Here is a 20487-nt window from a genome sequence, read left to right as displayed (position 1 = left end):
AAGTGGCAGATGGCTTTCAATCCAGACAAATGTGAGGTGATGCATTAGGCAAGTCTAATTCTAGGGCGAATTATACAATGAATGGAAGAGCCTTGGGAAAAGTTGATGGGCAGAGAGATCTGGGAGTGCAGGGCCATTGTACCCTGAAGGTTGCTGCACAGGTGGATAGAGTGGTCAAGAAGGTATATACTATGCTTGCCTTCATCGGCTGGGGTATTGAGTATAAGAGCTGGCAAGTCATGTTAAAATTGAACAAGACATTGGTTCGGCTGCATTTAGAATACTGTGTACAGTTCTGGGCACCACATTACCAAAAGGATATGGACGCTCTGGAGAGGGTGCAGAGAAGGTTTACGAGAATGTTGCCTGGTATGGAAGGTGCTAGCTATGAAGAGAGCTTGAGTAGGCTTGGTTTGTTTTCACTAGAAAAAAGGAGATTGAGGGGGGACCTGATTGAGGTTTACAAAATCATGAAGGGTATAGACAGGGTGGATAGAGACAAGCTTTTTCCCAGGGTGAAGAATTCAATAATGAGAGGTCATGCTTTCAAAGTGAGAGTGGAATGTTTAAGGGGGATACGCGTGGCAAGTACTTCACACAGAGGGTGGTGGGCATTTGGAACGCATTGCCAGCAGAGGTGGTAGAGGCAGGCATGGTAGATTCATTTAAGATGCATCTGGACAGATGCATGAGTAGGTGGGGAGCAGAGGGATACAGATGCTTAGGAATTGACTGACAGTTTTAGACAGTACATTTGGATCGGCTCAGGCTAGGAGGGCTGAAGGGCCTGTTCCTGGGCTGTAAATTGTCTTTGTTCTTCTTTGTTCTCTTTGTTCAAAGTTACTGGAACCCTGACTTTGCTGTTGTTTTGACCCATCTTCCAGGGCAATTGAAATGATTCTAGCATCCAAATGGCTGTCTTTGTTATCAGGCAAAAGTGAGGACTGCAGATGCTGGTGATCAGAGTCTAGATTAGAGTGGTGCTGGAAAAGCACAGCAGGTCAGGCAGCATCCGAGGAGCAGGAAAATCGATGTTTCGTGCAAAAGCCTTTCATCAGGAATGAAGGGCTTTTGCCCGAAACATCGATTTTCCTGCTTCTCAGATGCTGCCAGACCTGCTGCGCTTTTCCAGTACCACTCTAATCTAGACTCTGTCTTCCCTATCAGACCAATTGTCACAGACTATGAATTGAGACTGTGATTGTTCTGTACGTATATTTTCCCGAATTAACCTGTTCAGTCGTGATCTTATACACCTCGGGAATGTTTAGGACCTAAACCAAGGCCTCCTGGCTCAGAGATAGGGACAGTCCCACTCTACTACAAGAGCTTTGTTCCATTCGCATAGAAACTGAAGAAGATAGATAATTATCCAGAACACTCCAAAACTTTGTAGTTTTGATTTTCATTTTGCTTCCATTGAATAGAACAATTCCCTACAAACAGTTTTAATTTGGTTGCTCCTTGTTTTGAGATTGTAGTTAGCAACCTCTGTGTTTGTACTGAGGAGAGTGAGACATTTGTTATTTGTGATGAATTGGTATCTGCTCACAAGGTGATCCATTTAGCAGCCTCACCATGAATGCACTAATCAATGTAATTCTCTGCAGTTAGAATGTGAAGATCCATCGTAAAGTAAGGTCTGGAAATGAAGCTCACTATTTAGAGCAAAATTAAAAATTAAATGGAAAAAGAAGGAAAGAAGTAGGAAATCTTCTTGACATAATGGAGAAGATAATTTTCCATGTTTTTATGTGCACTCTCAATGTGTAATCTCTCCCAATAATCAACATGTACAATGATACCCTTGAATGACCTTTAGATGGAATTTGCGAATCCAGAGGAAAAGAAAACTGATTTTGGCAGATTCTGAGAATTCAGTCTCTAAATGCAAAGGCAACTTGAAAACAAATCTTCCTTGATTTACTTGGTTCAGAGTTAATGTGCATTAACAATCTGATCATTACATCTAATTAAGCATATGGTTGCAGGGCATGTAACATTATTTTGGATGCATGCACTTAATGAAACAATTGATACTTAGTAATAGTCTTGAAGCCACTTTGGGATCCATGGCTCTGGTGCAGAGGCTATGCTCTGATTTTTGGTGTACAGAGCAACCTCGATTATTTGAACGAGGGATGGGCGGGGAGTATTTTATTCGGATAACTGATTGTTCAGATAAATGATTGTTTGGATAACGGCTAATGTTTTTACGGGACCTTGAGATCTTGTTCGGATAATCTGAAATTTGGATCATTGACGTTCAGATAACCGAAGTTGTTTAGTTTCGAGTCCTTCAATGAGTGTCAACATTGTTGGTACGTGTATGGGCTGCCAGAGGAAGTGGTGGAGGCTGGTACAATTGCAACATTTAAGAGGCATTTGGATGGGTATATGATAGGAAGGGTTTGGAGGGGTATGGACTGGGTGCTGGCAGGTGGGACTAGATTGGGTTGGGATATCTGGTCGACATAGACGGGTTGGATCGAAGGGTCTGTTTCCATGCTGTACATCTATGACTCTATGACTCTATGACTGTTATTGGTCACTATATAGGAAGGAAGTAAATGTATTACAGCCAAATTTTCAGTCGACACAAAATTAGGAAGAACGGCAAGTTGTTAAAGAGATACAGTTCAGAGAGATATTGATGGGTTAAGTGAAGTTGATAAATGGAGTTTAAAGTGGGAAAATGAACCATTGTTCATTTTGGAAGGGAGAACAAAGGAATAGTAGTTTTATTTAAATGGATGAAGACTGCAGAAATCTGGAACACAAAGGAACTTGGGGGTACATGTACTCAAAACACATAAAGCTTGCACACAAATCTTATTTCAAGGGGTTTGGAGTATAAAAGCAGGGGAACCTTGGTGTGAATGTACAAGGCATTGGGTGAGACCCCATCTGAAGTACTGAGTGTAATCTTATGTCCTTTATTTGAGGAAAGATACTATTTAATTGGTGCAGTTCTGAGAAGGTTCATTGGAATGATCCTTGGTGGAGAAGCATTATCTTACAAGCAAATATTTAAATGGATGGGGTCTCTACTCATTGATGTTTAGAAGAATGAGAGGTGATCTCGTTGACACATCAAGGTTTGTTAAGGGATACCAATTGAGAGGATGTTTCCCTTCCTGGAAGAGTCTGAGATAAGGATGGCTTTCTTCTCAGATGGTTGAGTGTTTTTGGAACTCCTTGTCACAGAGAGCTACAGGGACAGAATCCTTTGATATATTTAAGGCTGAGACAGATTCTTGATCAATAGGGAAATCAAGGGTGACAGTGAAACACAGGAAAGTGGATACAAAGAATGCTGCTTCACCTATGTCCCTATTGAATGATGGAGCAGGTTTGAGGGGCTGAATAGTCTGCTTCTGTCCCTATTTATTATGATCTTCCTTACATACTGTCTTTCATTTCCTTGAGATACTAACTTACATGGATTTGATGGTGAGAAAAACTATGTTCAATATAACAAATTTTATTCAAGGAATTATTCACGATCATTAGAGTATTGCCAGATTTAAAATTATCAAGCATTAATTTAGCAAAGAGCTGATCAATCCCAGGGAGACAGATTAAGTGTAGAAGTGTCTTAATTCATCTATATACAAGGGATGTGTTGATATAGTAGTGTAAGCTACAATTAAACATGCACGTTATAGTTAATTTAATTGGATTGGCTTCAGATGTGTTACATTACATGTCTGGAGCAGGTGGGACTTGAACTCATAACTTCTAGGACATTACCATGGAATGTGATTGCCATGCCACATTAAAAATGACTGAAACATGATCAGTGTTAAGTGCTGCTGGTTTAGTTGCCATATCAATTTTACTGGCAAAATGCTATTGAGGTATATTCATTGGTTAGGCCACTTTTGGAATATTATGTGCAATTTTGGTCTCCCTGCTATATGAAGGATGCTGTGAAACTTGAAAGGGTTCAGAAAAGATTGACATGGACTATGCCAGGTTGGAGAGTTTGAGCTGTAGGGAGAGGTTGAATGGGTTAGGGCTGTTAACCCTGGAGTGTCAGAGACTGAGTAGTGGCCTCATAGAGTCTTATAAAATCATGAGGGGCATAAATAGGTAAAATAGCCAAGATCTTTTCCCTGGGGTGAGGAGTCCAAAGCCAGAGAGCATATGGTTAAGGTGACAGGGGAAAGATTTAAACAGGACAAAGGGACAGCATTCTCATGCAGAGGGTGGTGTGTGTATGGAATAAGCTGCTAGAGGAAGTGGTGGAGGCTGATACAATTACAACATTTAAATGGCATCTGGATGGCTATATGAATAAAACGAATATGGGCCAAATGCTGGCAAATGGGCTTGGATTTATTTAGGACATCTGGTAGACACGGACGAGTTGGACTGAAGAGTCCAACTGCTATATGACTTTATTTGCTTTGAATGCCTTTCTTGTACTTGCTGTGCAATTGATTTGCCCATTACCAAGAAGTAAGCAACTAATCTAAATAGATATTTTTAATTCACTTCATAATGTGCACCCTAACATACCTTTGGAATAGGTGGGACTTGGTCTTGAGCCTACGTCTTCTATCAATGTGTCCCGAGAGCCCTGGCATGCATTGTGTATTTGACATATGATAGAGATTGACCTTAATTGGTCATGACTTAAATGTTGTGATTGCATCAACACGGTTTTCATGACACCTTCAGAGACTTCTTTGGAAAAGAAATGCCAAGTGGAAAAAGTCTGACCTCAGAATTGTAATTTTCCAAATACATTCCAAATACATACGATGAGATGCATGTTAGATGTCATGTATGTTTTATCCACATACATTATTCTTCAGCATACTCCGGGTTCAGTTACTGCTTTCTCTTAAGATTTAATATTCATGAGGATACATATAGAGGAACTGCACTGAGGGTGTGAAAGTTTATAATCCTGGATATCACCAAGGTTAAAAGAGTTGGAGAAACGAAAGCAGTAACAAATGCTGCACTGGGGATTTTGAGGTCGTAGGCTGTCAAAAGAAAGCCTCCGATCATGTTGAAGTGCAGCGTTTGCTTCCAAATAGCATTCAGGCCCCCTGTGTTGTGATGGTACCTGATGGAGAGGTTCAAATTGCATACAGCACATTACTACTGTTTCTAGTAACTGCAGGGATTTTTCACATGATAGCCAGTGACAATCACACTATCCAAGATTTGCGACGTTTCTTTCAGAGAACACATCTTGAGGTATTTAACAATAGCACCCAGCAGGGCATATGAATTAATGCTCTTGAGCAAACCACAGAAATGTTTTGCACAAGGGAGAAAGAGCAGGTTTTATTTTTTGCCATAGGCATATTTTGAAGGAAAACAGTGAAAAGGCAATCTTGTATATTTTAGTTCAGTAACTTGTTCAATCTCTAACAAGAAACACGACAGGCAAAGCTACAGGTTCCCAACAACTGTAAGCAATTTCCCTTGAATTGTGAAACTACAATTAAGGAGTCATATCTGTGCATGTTTATGCATGCTTCTGAGTAAAAGTGGCATCCATTACTGTTTTTCTGTTGGTTATACAGAGCCGTAGTAAAAACAGATACATCGTTGTCAGATGATTATTTTGTTACTTTAGGACTGACATGTCTAGCAGATAAAGGAGAAACTGAATACTTATTTTTGTCTGCAGCAAAGGAGTGTAATAGTTCTTTTGGAGTTAGGCCTTTGAACACTAAGCAGGGCATCAATCACTCCTTAGCAAGCATTGTTTATAAAATTTGTATTTCCTTAAATATCAAATGTAGTTGTCACTAGTTTTCCATATTACATTTCAAAACTTAATTCATCAGAACTTTTAAAGAACTTGGGTTGCACTCACTATAGGTTTCCCTTTTGCAAAGTTCGAGCTATTGAACTGGATATTTGCAATTTACATTTTCGAAGCCATTCTGTCCATTGTGCCTGTTCCATCTCTTTGAAGCATTATACATTTATGACAGCCTACGACCTCAAAATCCCCAGTGCAGCATTTGTTACTGCTTTCGTTTCTCCAACTCTTTTAACCTTGGTGATATCCAGGATTATAAACTTTCACACCCTCAGTGCAGTTCCTCTATATGTATCCTCATGAATATTAAATCTTAAGAGAAAGCAGTAACTGAACCCGGAGTATGCTGAAGAATAATGTATGTGGATAAAACATACATGACATCTAACATGCATCTCATCGTATGTATTTGGAATGTATTTGGAAAATTACAATTCTGAGGTCAGACTTTTTCCACTTGGCATTTCTTTTCCAAAGAAGTCTCTGAAGGTGTCATGAAAACCGTGTTGATGCAATCACAACATTTAAGTCATGACCAATTAAGGTCAATCTCTATCATATGTCAAATACACAATGCATGCCAGGGCTCTCGGGACACATTGATAGAAGACGTAGGCTCAAGACCAAGTCCCACCTATTCCAAAGGTATGTCAGGGTGCACATTATGAAGTGAATTAAAAATATCTATTTAGTACCACTGTTTTGCCATTTTCCCATGCTATTGCACATTTTTCTTCAGAAACCTATAAAATTCTTACATAAGGAATTAGTTTCTACCACCTTTTCGACAGGGCATTTTATGTCCCAGTAACTCTCCACATCATAAAAAAACTCTTTTGCTAAGTGAACATATTAAATTAGTTATTGACTTAAAGATAAAAATAATTTATCCCAAATAACATTAGCAAAACTTTACATAATTTGACAATTTCTGAAAGCACTTCTCATTCCAATAGAACAGACACATTTCTGAATAACTCTTAAGTTTTCATAATTAAAGTGGTTTATTCCTGGCATGTTATTTTGAATACCAATTTCTGACCAATCCATGTTCTTGCCATCCTTCCTAAAAGAGGATGTTCTAAGTTGGACATTCTAATGACTTAATATAGGGCCAAAGGCATCAAGTTCAATTGGTTTGTATGGAACTCTACAAAACATCTATCATTCGTCTCTCCTCTTTCTCTCTTCCTCTCCCATAATATCCACACATTATCCCAATAATACGCATGGACTCTGGAAACTGTTGATACATAATCATAACCCCTCAAGTGAACCTCTGATTCACTCTTCACGTTGCCAAATTTCTCAAGCCCAGAAGATTTGGCTTATCATTGGCCTGCAACCGATCATCACCTTCTAATGCATTGCTTTCAGTAGATGTCATGGTACTTTGCATTTAATTGAGTTTAGTCCTGGCTCACGATACCTTGTCAAGTGCATACTAAACAGCTCATGTACTTGCTGCAATATGCAAGATCAGGAAGGTTCTTAATTAATGTGATAATCCCAAGAACTTCAAACTGAAAGCTAAGCACTGTTCATCAAATTTCTATTACACCGCCTCCTGAAATTACTGTTGAATTATATCTCTATTGCCTTTCAAACAGTCCATTTTAAACGACGCAATATTTTTCCTCATGTATTTGTCTCTCTTCCAGCTACACCAAAAACTATTACTGATGCAAATTTGATTGAATTCCCTTGTTGGCAACTAAAATGTATCATCTGCTTTTCTAGCTACTTGACCAGTTTTCTTTAAAATGCTGACTGCTGATGAATCTTTGGAAGATTTAGTTTCAACTTAAGCCTGATAATTTCTAACAAAACTGGTGTGCAATTTAAATTGTTGTCACTGCAATCTGCAAGGTTAATGACTAGATTAGGTTGCAGCCAGACACAATTCTTAGCATCATTGAAAAGCTGTAACTGTTTCCCAATGGCAATGAAAGTGCTGTGTAAACAGAATGAGTGCAGATTGAATCAGTCTCTAGACTTCACTGTGCGACTGTCATACCTTCTGTTTTCAGACTTAAAGTACATATTACGCAAACTATCATCTTCTGTCTTTTGAGTCTCAAAGGAAGGGTTTGAAATGCAAAAAGAAACCTTTTGATCATGAAAAATAATCTTTAACAGCTGCTTCCCGCATGGAAACAATTTGAAAATTTTGATTTAATTTACATGGAAAGACAATTCCAATTTACAACGTATATCACTTGCTGAAGAAATTGCAATATTGGAGTCCATAAGTGTTAATAGCTGGGACTATGAAAAGGCATTTCCTGTCTGTCACACATGTCTGTGAGACTTGGATGGAGGACACAGTTCTGAAGAAAGGTCACTGGTCCCAAAATTCTTAACTCTGCTTTCTCTTCACAGATGTTGCCAGACCTGCTGTTTTTTTCAGCATTTTCCATTTTTGCTTCTGATTTCCAGCATCCGCTGTTCTTTGGTCTTTGTGTTCACTATTCATTTCTATTGTGTGATCCTTTCTAAACTAGTTAAGTAATTGTGCTATTTTCTCCTGGGTATTGAGAGGAGGGGTGCAATTATTTTAGAATTTTTCTTGCATCTGGCATGATTACCTTTATTTGTATGCTAACATTTTATGGTTGTATTAAGTGCTGGTGTGGAAGAGTTGGGCAATGATTCAAAGCGAAGTAACATTATGGATGCATTTAGCTGACAACAACCAGTTGAAAATTAGATTAATATGTTCAGTAATTGAGTACTGGACTGACCTCTGGAGAATTAGATAAATTATGACAGTTCTCTAACAATTTTTGTCCCATCTTGCTTGATATAAAATATTGTGCATTAGCTTTGCTATGGCCTAGGGCATAAATCTATCACCTTGTGTAACAGTGAGTCATACAGATCAGAATGTCCCAGGTGCCATTGGACTGTGTGCAGCTAGTTGATCTTACTGACATTTTCTGGACAATAATTTGGGTTTTACAACTGCCTTCTATGTCATCAAGCTATGAAGTGAATAAATCATTGCAGATTCAGGCTGCTCCTTATTGCAACTTGATGTCCCTAACTGGAGAGATGAGCATGCCTTAACAGTGGTGTGAGGACAGAGTGTGATTCTGCTGTAATGGTACCCTGAAAAATCTGTCAATTTTGGCAATTGAAGTTTCTACATGAAGGATCATGGACTACAATTCCTGAAGGCTGAAAAATATTTGAAGAACTGTAGCAAAAAAAAGTCATTGCCTTCAGGAGGAGAAAATTGGCTGAAACACAAAGATAGGTAAGTTTGAAACAGGATTCACTTGAAAAATGGCAACCATTTTATGGGCAATATATTGTTCAGAGTCGGACCCACTTAAGTTATATTGTCCAGTTCTGCTGACCTTTTTTGAAATGTACTGGGATAATTTGCTGATTGGCAGTTGCCAAAATCTCAAAATTATTATTGCATTTTGCCGTGAATCTTCAGTTTTTGGAAATGATACCATAATAAGTTTTCATGTTTGAAGCCACACCACATCACTTCAGCTGGATCAACACTGTGAGGATATTTCTAGCTCTTTTTGCAACCTGGGCAAAATGAACTTTTGATTGACTTTCCTAATTGATATGCCAGTCCATAAAGATGAATTGGCTGGATTCAGTTTATTTGGCAGAGTGTCCTGGGATTCACTAAAATAAAATGTGCATGTTGCTAGATTTAAAGGTTGAAATGATTAGTGACTTTGTGTCTCTTCAAAGTCTGAGTTGCAAACCTAGTCTTTCCAGTCTCATTTATGTGGCTAGTCCAGTTGAGTTTCTAGTCAATGGTTAGATTCAGGGTGCTGATGGTGTGCACTATAACAATGGAAATAACAGCCAACATAAAGATGAAATGATTAGACTTGCATGTTGAGTATGGTTGTTGCCTGACATTAGAATGGTTTGGATGGTACTTGATAGCAATCAGCCTAGTCTGAGTTTTGTCTTAGTCTTATTGCATGTAGGCATGGACAGCTTCAGTACCTGAGGAATTATGAATGGATCTGAACACTGCAAGTGTCTACAAAGCACTTCACTTTCTACTTCAGTGAGGAAGATGCTGTAGGTTCTGCTGAAGATGTTTGGATCTAAGTCGCTGCCCTGACAAACTTTTGCAGATAGGTTCTGAGGCTGCAATAATTAAATTGCAGGAATGTCAATCAAAGGGCTGCACGTTGGCTCAGTGGTTAGCACTGCTGCCTTACAGTGCCAGAGACCCGGGTTTGATTCCAGTGTTGGTGACTATCTGTGTGAAGCTTGCACAATCTCCACCGTCTGCATGGGTTTTCTCCAAGTGCTCTGGTTCTGACCCACAATCAGAAAGATGTGCAGGTTAGGTAATTGGCGATGCTAAATTGCCCACAGTGTTCAGGAATGGGTAGGTTAGGTCAAGGGTAAATATAGGGTAGGGGAATGGATCTGGGTGATGTGGATTTGTTGGGCAGAAGAATTATTTGTACACTGTAGGGATTCCAAGAAATGTATTCCTTGCACTGTTACCAAATGGTTTTTGAAATATGAATAAGGTGTTAGAAAAAACTCAGTTTTATTTTTAAGAAAGGAGATAACTTTAACTACCAAAACTGCAAATGCTTCAATTAATTCCTAATGATTACTTTCCAACTGTGAACTGCAAAATATCTTGTCACATTGTTCATCTTGAGGAATGAATAGAAAGTAGAGAAGGTCAGCTCCTTCAGCTTGTTCCACCATTTAATGTAAATCATGTTTGATCAACTAATTTCAAATCCCAACTTTGCCTGTAACCTCTTATAATATGTTTGACAAGAAAAAAATTAACTCCAATTTAATAACTGGTCTAGTCCCTTGTGAATTCCATGGATTAAACTGCTAAGTTTGTGTAATCTTTCCTTGAAGCCAAACACTTGGAGTGCAGATATTATTCTGCTTCATCTATGCCTCATTCTCTCCAAGGTCAGTATGCATTTCCAAACATGTGGCAAGCAGAACCGCTCATGGTATCTCTAGGTAAAATCTGACTAGGGCTTTGGATAGCTGAAGTATGGCATCTATCCCCTTTGATTCTAGTCTCCTAGATATAAAGGCAGTGATATTTAAAATTATTTTCTCCACCTCTTCATGATATTTAATGATCTGTGTATGTGAAGACTCTTTGGACCTTGACTTCTCCCATCTCTCACATTGAGAATGCATTGTATTCTACCCTTTCTATTTCAAAGTAAATGCCTTCACATTTCCTTACATTGAGGTCTATTAACTAGATTATTGCCCATTTGCTCAACTTGTCAATATCTCGATAATGCCACTTTATTTGTGTCTTTGGCAAACTTGCATGCTTTTGTTATTGTTGATTAATATTATGAACTGGTGTTTTATGAAGCTACTTAATGTGGATTTCACTAATTTGGAGTCTCTCTCTCTCTAAATACATACATTGGTATGAGGAAATATAGTTTGTCTATAATTTATTGCATTCTTCTTGCTGCACATTCAAACTCAAAAGAAAAATTAATGCTTACAGCTTGCAGATATATAATGTGATTCAAGGTTTCAGCATGGCTTACTTTGAATAGTAAGATTAATGGTCAGATTTTATTATGTGTTGTACAGTGCTCAAGGTTTTCCTGTTGCTGTGATGTGCACTGAGAGCCTAGCATGCAGAGGGAGAGTTTTCATTTTCAAATTATATTCCACATGAATCATTATTCATTATTAACTTACATAAAATAACTAAATCAATGCAATGCAATTATTTTAAAACTAATGGGTCAAGTTATTAAAACACAACATAATGCAACAACAACATATTTGAAACAGGAACTGATGAAGGAGAAACAAGCAGGAAAATGTTTAATCCAAGCAAAATCTTCAAGAAACATCTGGAACTAAACTAGACATTAAGATATAATAGACTATGCTGAAGTATTAATTTGGTATTATCACCGAAAGGAATTGATATTCTGTTGAAATGTGACATTGATGATGAAGATTGAAATTTATCAAAAACCTTTACTGGGATCAAAGAGCAAGCCTCAGGCTAAGAGAGGGGCAAGGTTTGTATTAAAGAGAAGATACAAAAAAACACTATTTGATCAGGAGACAGAACAAATGCTCAGAGTTAAATGTACTTCCTGGGGCAAAAGAAATGTGTGCTAAACTGTTAAATCATTGCTCACATGACATTCTTGACACACTTGACATGTTTCCTTTTCTTTTGTGAGATAACCCCTGCAATGTCCTCTCTCCTGCAGCTTTTCTGCAAATATTTATTTTCTGTCAAACAATCTGTTGTTCTCAATTGGTCTGAAATGTGTCTCAGCACAAAGCAAAGCCTTGTTTGTTCTCCCATTAAGATCCTGAAGAAGGGCTTATGCCCAAAACGTCGATTCTCCTGTTCCCTGGATGCTGCCTGACCTGCTGCGCTTTTCCAGCAACACATTTTCAGCTCCCATTAAGATCATCCAACTGATGATTTGCCAACATCGGTGCTTCTGCACATTAGTAACATTCTATGAGTAAATTCCTGCTTTCTCAAGAAACATGCTCAAAGGGCAGCATCTTTTATGCTTATGACAATTTAATATCTAATAAAATCATCTTTCTCAGGAAAAATCTCAGGATTCAGCTAAATGTCTCAGTGCACTCACAGACTGATTAATACTCTTCCAAACCCATGAGCTCTTAACTTGAACAATTACTGTTTATAAGTATAATCGGTTTCAAAGTGTACCTTCACATCCTCTCCTGTCCTCTCCTTTTTTGTGAGATTCAGGCAACAATACAGCACTGTTTCTTTAGCATTGGTATGAGGGTTACCACTCTTATATTCTCAGGATTTTTAAAAAATAGTTCTGTCGCTGATTGTTTTGCCACTGAGTAGAAAAAAAGGTCCAATGTTGTCTCTTAAACCTTTTTATATCCATAGCAAGTGATACTGGAAAATGACTCGCCCAGCACTTAAAAGTTGCATACTATTTTATTTTTCTCTTCCTTGCTGTTTTGTTCAGTTGCTAGCTCTCTTACAGCTCAGGACATCCATATATTTTCTGTTGTACTGCTCTGACACCCTGTTGCAAGTAATATGTACTTAATGGCTGCCACAGACTGCACACAAAGGCATTTTCAGGATCAGAAGATGTCCTGCAAAATACTGTAATTCAAAAAAATCTCAGTTTAAAATATGGATCAAGTATGAATGTCAAAAGTACAAAAGCTTGATTGAAATAGGTGGTGTAACATGGGAACAAGTAGCTAAGTTAGCCTCTTTAGAACAACTGCTAACAGGTATTGACAGATGTTAAAAGAAGAACATAGCCAGGATAAGGTTGTTGAGTAAGAAACATGCATTTTCAACAAGAACTCACATGCTTATTACAAGATAAAAGCACATAAAATGCTGCATTCTATCCACTTTCCTGTATGCCTCATAAACCTGAATAGAATGAAAATTATGGGAAATAAAATAGAAACTTGTTGAAATTTGGATATTAAGATGCACACTAAAGCTGTTATGCACAGACCATATAATGAATGAAGAATTATTCGCAATTTCAACAGCAAGAATAACTTTCAAAAAGAGACATTCATAAAAGCCATGTCAGTGTTTCAGCAACTGGATGAAAGCTGAAAAACCATTGAGATCTCTCCTACAGAGCAAAGTGGCAAGGCACAGAAAAAGGGGTCTACTCAGGCGTAATTGGATGACAGATGTCACAGAGCAGTTGCAGATGAGCTACAGCGGATGTATGAGGATGGTACAAGACAGAGAAGTGTGACATATCATGACAGCAGATCCCCTGGCAAGAGTAGCTACATGCAGCAGGAGCAGAAGTTCAAATATCACTAGCAAATCCCAACCTTTCTGAGAAACTAAATATAAACAGCTTCTTTGGAACATTAATACAGTTGTTTTTCATTTACTTTGTGATTTTTATGGATTTGAAGTCTGTTATTGTCTTTTAATCAACTAATCTTATTAACTAGCAACATACGCTGATAAGAAACAAATATATGTGAAGAATGTTATATTGCTACAGTGGGTTCAGATATTCTGAACCAGTTATAGAGTCATAGAGATATTTACCATGGACACAGACCCTTTGGACCAACGTGTCCATGCCAAGCAGATATCCTAAATTAATCTAGTCCGATTTGCCAGCATTTGGTCATATCCCTCTAAATCCTTCTTATTTATATACCTACCCAAATGCCTTTTAAATGTTGTAATTGTACCAGCCTCCATCACCTTCTCTGGCAGTTCATTCCATACATGCACCATCCCCTGCATGAAAACATTACCCCTTAGGTCCCTTTTAAATTTTTCCCCTCTTGCCTTAAACCTGTGCTCTCTAATTTTGCATTCACCCATCCTGGGGAAAAGACTTGGTTATTCACCCTTACCCATGCCCCTCCTGATTTTCACTTCTAGGTCAGATAGCTGTGTAAATTTATTTTGATGTTCGATTCACTTCCCACAGGGTCACTACCTTTGTCTCTCTCTTCCTCCTTTTTAAAGTGCTACTGTTTTAATTTTTTTTCCCCAAAATTCCAAAACAATGCAATAGCTTATAAAACAATAATTACTGCTCCTAGAATTCGGGGAAATCAGCATCAGTACTAAAAATGCCTAAAAAAAAAGCAGCTTTTACAGCCACATTATTTTCCAGTCCTCCATCTTGAATTACCCAAAATCCTTTTCAAGGTGAGCTTTGCAATTAAAGCTTGGAGATCACTATTTCTAGGATAAATCACTTGCTGCTATAACATAGCAAGTGTCTCTCATTTGAGGTACAGGTGACAACGTGTATTCATCGGTTCTCATAGCCAATTGTGTGGAGTAATCTTTACTGCTATGTGACATGAGCAATTCCATTACTGCCTAGTGCAGCTTAGTATTTATAGTCATGATATCAGACCTGTTGATACTTGAAAATAAAGCACATGATCAAAGCACTAGAAATGCGCCACAACCTGCATTTTGCCAATACTGACATTTTCCCCCATGCAATATTGAAATGCAAACAATGAAATTGGTTTTGAAGAAAGGTTTGTGGTTTTTGTTTGTCTCTTGGGTATCATAGCTTACACACATGCCGATTTGTAGCATTTCTGTTTATACCCATATTATTACTTTGTTGATTTTCTTGAGTGGGATTTGCAACCATCAGCTACAGGTTATGTGTGGACTGCTGAGTTTATTAAGACAGTAACAGTTCACTCTCAATGATTTGAATAGTGAAGAATGTAAGTGAGGACATGGCAGGGAGGAAAAAGAAAAATTATTGATACATCCTGAAACTGGCATTCAGGAGACGGAGGATAATGTGCATTATGTTTTGACATCCTTTCCAGTTAATGTGCAATTTGGGCTAGGATGCTAATGTAGATTACTTCGACAGAGTTCTCATTATGAATGAACTGCAGCATGCGTCTCTAATTCAGAGGAAAACTGACCAGTGACTGACTAAACAGGCAAAACTTACAGCCTCTATGATTCTGTTACTAATGTGAATATTGGTATTTCCAGTATCCCTTTTTCTGTTCAGATATGAAAGGTTTATATTTCCATGTTCATTTTCCATTTAGTTTCATTAGAACTAATGTTGATTTTTAATTAGATCATCAACATTTAACTGATTGTAAAACAAAATGATGTTGTATCTTTCAATTCCACTGCTCAATATTGATAAGAAAATTGAAGTTCTTCTGAAATGTTTCTGATAACATGAGTTCTTTTTAAAATTCAGCTATATTACCCTTGAAATTGTATTTGTACCAAGTGCCTTTTTATCTTTCCATTTCTACAGAATTCATAATAAAAGACCATTAAGACTTAACAGAAGAGAGCATGGAATTATTTGCCGATCTGGTGTTGAGATGGAGCAAATCTCAGATGCTTTTGTAGTCACATTTGAGCAGATGCAGCCATCTAAAAGATTGGCTGCAAAGTTTCATCTTGTCAGGCCTGCAGTTGTTGGAATATGGTCTGCTGTTTAGCAATTAGGTAAACTTAGGCTTTTTGTTATGGGATACAATCAGAATAGGACATCTTGTGCTCATTTATACTACTCGCTGTGGAAAATAAGATGCGTGCCGATCCAATTCATCTGGTCACTGCCAGTTGGGAATAAAGTAAGTTTAATCAAGGATTGTGATACTTTCCAAAGTCTCAAGTTTTGAATGTTCTACATTTTCACCTTTCATTTTTTCTTCGAAATTTTGAAAATTAAATTGGGGCACAATGATGTATTCTTATCTTCCACCCATGGATGATTATTTAGCAAAGTCTATTTTAATCTTTCACAGATGTAGGAGTCACTGGTTAGACTAGCATTTATTGCTCAAATGCCCCTAATAATGTTGGTGAGCTGTAAACCTTGAACTATTGAGATGGAGGTTCACCCAAGTGCCGTTTGAAAGTCTGCTTCAGCTTTTTGACCAAGCAACAGAGAAAGAATGGCAATTTCACTTAAGGTAAAGATAGTGTGTGCTATCAAGAGGATCATGGAGAGGATGGTTTTCCCATACAGCTGCTGCCTTTTCCTCCCAGATTGTGTGTTTGTAAGTTGCTGTCAAAGGGAAATTCACATTGGTCAAGATCTGTAACCTTTCTGTTGACATTAAAAAGGTCGCAATCCTCGTTATTTACTGTAAATATGAAAACCATGGGATTCCATGTTCTTTACTTAAGTCAAACCATGCACTAAATGCTACCTTAGCTAAGCCACTGCACTTTAAAGCCAGCATCAGCTTGATTTAAATATAGACAATAATAGCCTTGTTAATTTATTTCAAACAAATGGAAAATGGAACATGGGCAAATCTTATGAATTGATTTGACAGTTAATCCAAACCATGTCATCATTATCAGTCACCAAGTTCTCTGTCCTCCTTACAAAGAATTTAATCCTTTTTAGTTCAACCTGGTCCTCAGTCAACAGTAGCACACTATCAATCCAAGTTTCACAGGCAAGATCTTCATCAAAAAATTATATATGTCTGCAGAACTTTCTCATTTCTTCTCATGCTGGATTCTGTAAATCCACTAATGCTCCAAATAACAGAATCGGCTGTAGCAACTATTTATTTGCCTCCTTTTAGTTTCTGGGTCGAGGGTCTGTCCTCTTTCGGTCCTCCCTCCCCATCACCTGATAAAGGAGCAGTGCTCTGAAAGCTTGTGATGTTCAATAAACCCATTGAATTATTACGTGGTCTTGTGTGACTTCTGACTATAGTGTTTTGATAGCTCTTTTTTTATATATGATCTCAATCACACTCAGTCTCCTGAGAAGTTTTGTTTTCCAATATCAGTCTCAATGTTAGTTTTCTTAGCAACTAACCCACCCAGTTTATTTCTCAATTTTCCTTTTGGAGTCCTTTCCCAATTAGGGCCTGTCTCAAAACATATGGGGAATTATAGCTTCCACCACAAAGGAGAACAATTTTCACCTTTTAACTTTGTATATTTTTCATATCTGATATTAAGCCAAGTCTTCATTTGTCTTCCAATTGTAAATATTACATAGGAAGTTCCTTATTTTTGCTCACAGATGGAGGTATCATTGGCTCAGCTAGTATTGATTGTCTTCCATCATTACCTAAATGTGTCTCCTGATCTGCAGCAATGTGGTTTTGGAGTCATATTTTGGTGATGATGGAAGATATCCTCCACTGAAGGACATCAATGAACTGGATGGGTTATTATACCAGTTGATAGTGGTTACATAGTCATCATTATGTTCGCTCTTAATTCCAGATTATATTAAAATCAAATTAGCTGATTCACTGTCTGTCATGGTGGGATTCGAACAGGGGTCTCCAGGATATTAGTCATGGATTCTGGATTATTAGGCCAGCAACATTACCACTACACACTGTCTCCTTAAACTTGTGAGGCATATGTCAAAACACTGGTTTTGTGATGTGTTTACTTGTCCTGTTGGATAGGTAAAAACAATGACTGCAGATGCTGGAAACCAGATTCTGGATTAGAGTGGTGCTGGAAAAGCACAGTATTTCAGGCAGCATCCGAGGAGCAGGAAAATCGATGTTTCGGGCAAAAACCCTTCATCAGTGCTTTTGACCAAATGTTGAGTTTCCTGCTCCCCGGATGCTGCCTGAACTGCTGTGCTTTTCCAGCATCACTCTAATCCAGAACCTTGTCCTGTTGGACTCAACTATATCCTCCCAAATGCCAATTGCTTGATCGCACAAACTTTATTATTTGGAACTGTGTATTATTGTTTTTGCTATGTAGTAGAGTTCAACTCTCAAACTCCAGAATTGGCTTTCTGAATGTCCTTTTATTTGTGCTTGCTCATTTATTACTTTTGTTTTTTGCTACTCAGCTGTCTGTAAAATACTGCCTTCAATATGTGAGAATCCTCCACCTGGCCGAACAATAAAACAGAGTGAATAGTCACATGATGATGCAGCATCTGACCATTTAACGTAGAGCTTTGAGCAACATGTTCACTTTATTCATTCCAATATAAAATTCTAAAGTGGAATACTATACAAATGTTTAACGTTACTTTCTGCAGGTAACACAGTACTGCCCATTAGCAGTCAGCAACAAAACAAATCTGAATGGAAATTCCAATAAATCTGTCAGTTTGTCAGATGGTTTGAGGATAACATTAAAGTGACAGCACTTTGGCTGTTTACAATGTGAGAAATGGGCAGATTTTCTTTTACTTGGGAATCAGTAAAAAGTGATCAAAGCAGTGGTCTTCAGTATGACTTCCAAATATCATTATAGATCCAAAACCAGGTTAGTCATATTTCTGATACATTGCTGCAGGGCAGGGTGTTTGTCGAGTTTGAGCATGGTTACTAAACAAAATGTTAACACTTATCTCATAGTTATTCATGTTTAAACAGTGCAAGCAATCCAAGTGCTTCAGAGTCCCATCTGCATGCGCACTCTGTTTTTAATTGGGAAACTAGGGGAAGCAGCCAAGGCTCTCACAGAAGTAAAAGGTTTCAGAGAGAAAACAAGATAAATATTTGAATATTTGTGCACCATGGAGCGGGTAATGTTTGTGTATTTTCATTTTCAGTGGAAGAATAAAACAGATCAAAAATCCTGTGTCCTCTTTCAAACATTTCCACAGTCAACACACCAAGAAGAGTAAGTTGTGTTTGATACCTTAAGTCTCACCTCCTCACTGAACTTTAAAAACACCTTCTTGGGCTTGTTATGCATTATTAGTTTTATCAGCGTCTTGTTTGAGTGAGTTTTGGTTTTTGTGCTCTACATCAAAGAGCCTTTCTAATTTAGTTCAAGAAATCTTTGAGACCAAAAAGCAATTTCCGAGGATACATTCTACTCTGCAGACATTCCAAATAGTTCAGATTAAAATTTGACATCTTCCAATCATCAGCCAGAAGTATCAGTGACATCAAACAGGTTTTGTAAAATATAGCTGCCGTATCTCCATAACAAAATATACTTGAGTTGGCCGAACAAAGCCCACAGATTTTGAGTTGACAAGCAATTCTGATGAAATACTATTACTATTGTCCAGTGACCTATAATTATGAACTGTGAATGCTTTTCTTCCTGTGTGTGGGAATTAAAGGCAAAAAGAAACAAATGTTGCAGTTGTGCTGATGCTACTGGTTCTTGTGTGGCAAGCTCCCTGTTGATACATTATAGACAGCCGAATTGTCATTTCAAAACATCAGGAAGTAGGCAAGGGGATTAGGGGACTGTGCTGTGTCTTTGTATTTATAATAGCTGAAGTATCCTGTATGATTTCTTGGTTGGTCAGCTGTGATAGCATTGAATGTTGGATCAGCCTTGCCAAGCTAGATGGCTCAGTCTTGCTTTATGCCTTGTGCCTTTATTTGCAATCTGTAAATCGTGTACAAATTCTAGTCCATCCCAGACTAAAGAGAACAGAGACCAAAGCTTGGGTAATGTTAGCAGTAGTTAGATGCACTATCCCCTGTTAAGGAAGGGAGAGCTGAACAGGATTCCTACCTTCCACGTAAGTGTGTGGTTACTTGGGGAGAATAAATCAATTTTGTCTGTTCCTCTATCCACAGTGTGTGATGGCATACCAAAAGCCACAGTCAACTCTTGGAGGTGAATGATAACTATCTGGATGAGCTTCCATTTCCTTTAAAGTGAAGATGAAGTCAACACCTTCCAAGGCACAATGAGACACATAGTGGGAAAGACACTTTCATAGTCTCTGCACTCTTGTTTCAATAGCAGACATGAATACTGACTACAATAAGAACAAATATTGTGTCACATGAATGTGCAGGAGATATTCTATTTATTAAATAGACTCCATCCCCCTGAAAGTTATAAAGGCTTTTCTTAATACTTGCTTATGTTGTTGTGACCTTCAGATTTAAAGTTCTGAAAGCTGCCAGTTTATATACGATTTTAGGAGATGACAATGTATTTTTAGCTTTGATTCAATTATGGTCAATAATGCTGTTATTGCACATGATAATTTCAATTATAGTCACTGCAATAAATATAAAAAATGTAATCGATTTATTTTATCAATGTCTCTAGATTAAATACACAGTGCAAAACATGTTTCTATCTAAAACAGGAATTCTGATTATTTTATTCAACTATATTGTACTTCAAGCATCAGTCAGTATAATGACGTGTTCTGAGTTAATTGACATTACTGATATCAAGGCAGGGACTGGACAAATTGTTCTGTCAGAAAGACTTAAAGCTTTAG

At 37.8% G+C, this 20487-nt stretch overlaps 1 long non-coding RNA gene across 1 annotated transcript in view; it reads left to right on the top strand.

Moving 5' to 3' along the window:
* LOC148142277 (uncharacterized) overlaps nt 1–19959 on the top strand; it is a 99420-nt gene extending 79461 nt beyond the window's left edge. The window contains exons 2-3 of the long non-coding RNA XR_015752053.1: nt 18835–18905; nt 19826–19959. This is a non-coding gene — a long non-coding RNA (uncharacterized LOC148142277). The remainder of the gene's footprint in view (nt 1–18834; nt 18906–19825) is intronic.
* The last annotated feature ends 528 nt before the right edge of the window (nt 19960–20487 follow it).

This window comes from Chiloscyllium plagiosum, unplaced genomic scaffold (assembly GCF_037043375.1).
Source record: "Chiloscyllium plagiosum isolate Xiang-an unplaced genomic scaffold, Cpla_swu_hap1 HiC_scaffold_29, whole genome shotgun sequence".
NCBI lineage: Eukaryota > Metazoa > Chordata > Chondrichthyes > Orectolobiformes > Hemiscylliidae > Chiloscyllium > Chiloscyllium plagiosum.
The sequence above is the reverse complement of the archived record's forward strand: the minus strand, read 5'-3'. Positions and strand labels throughout refer to the sequence as shown.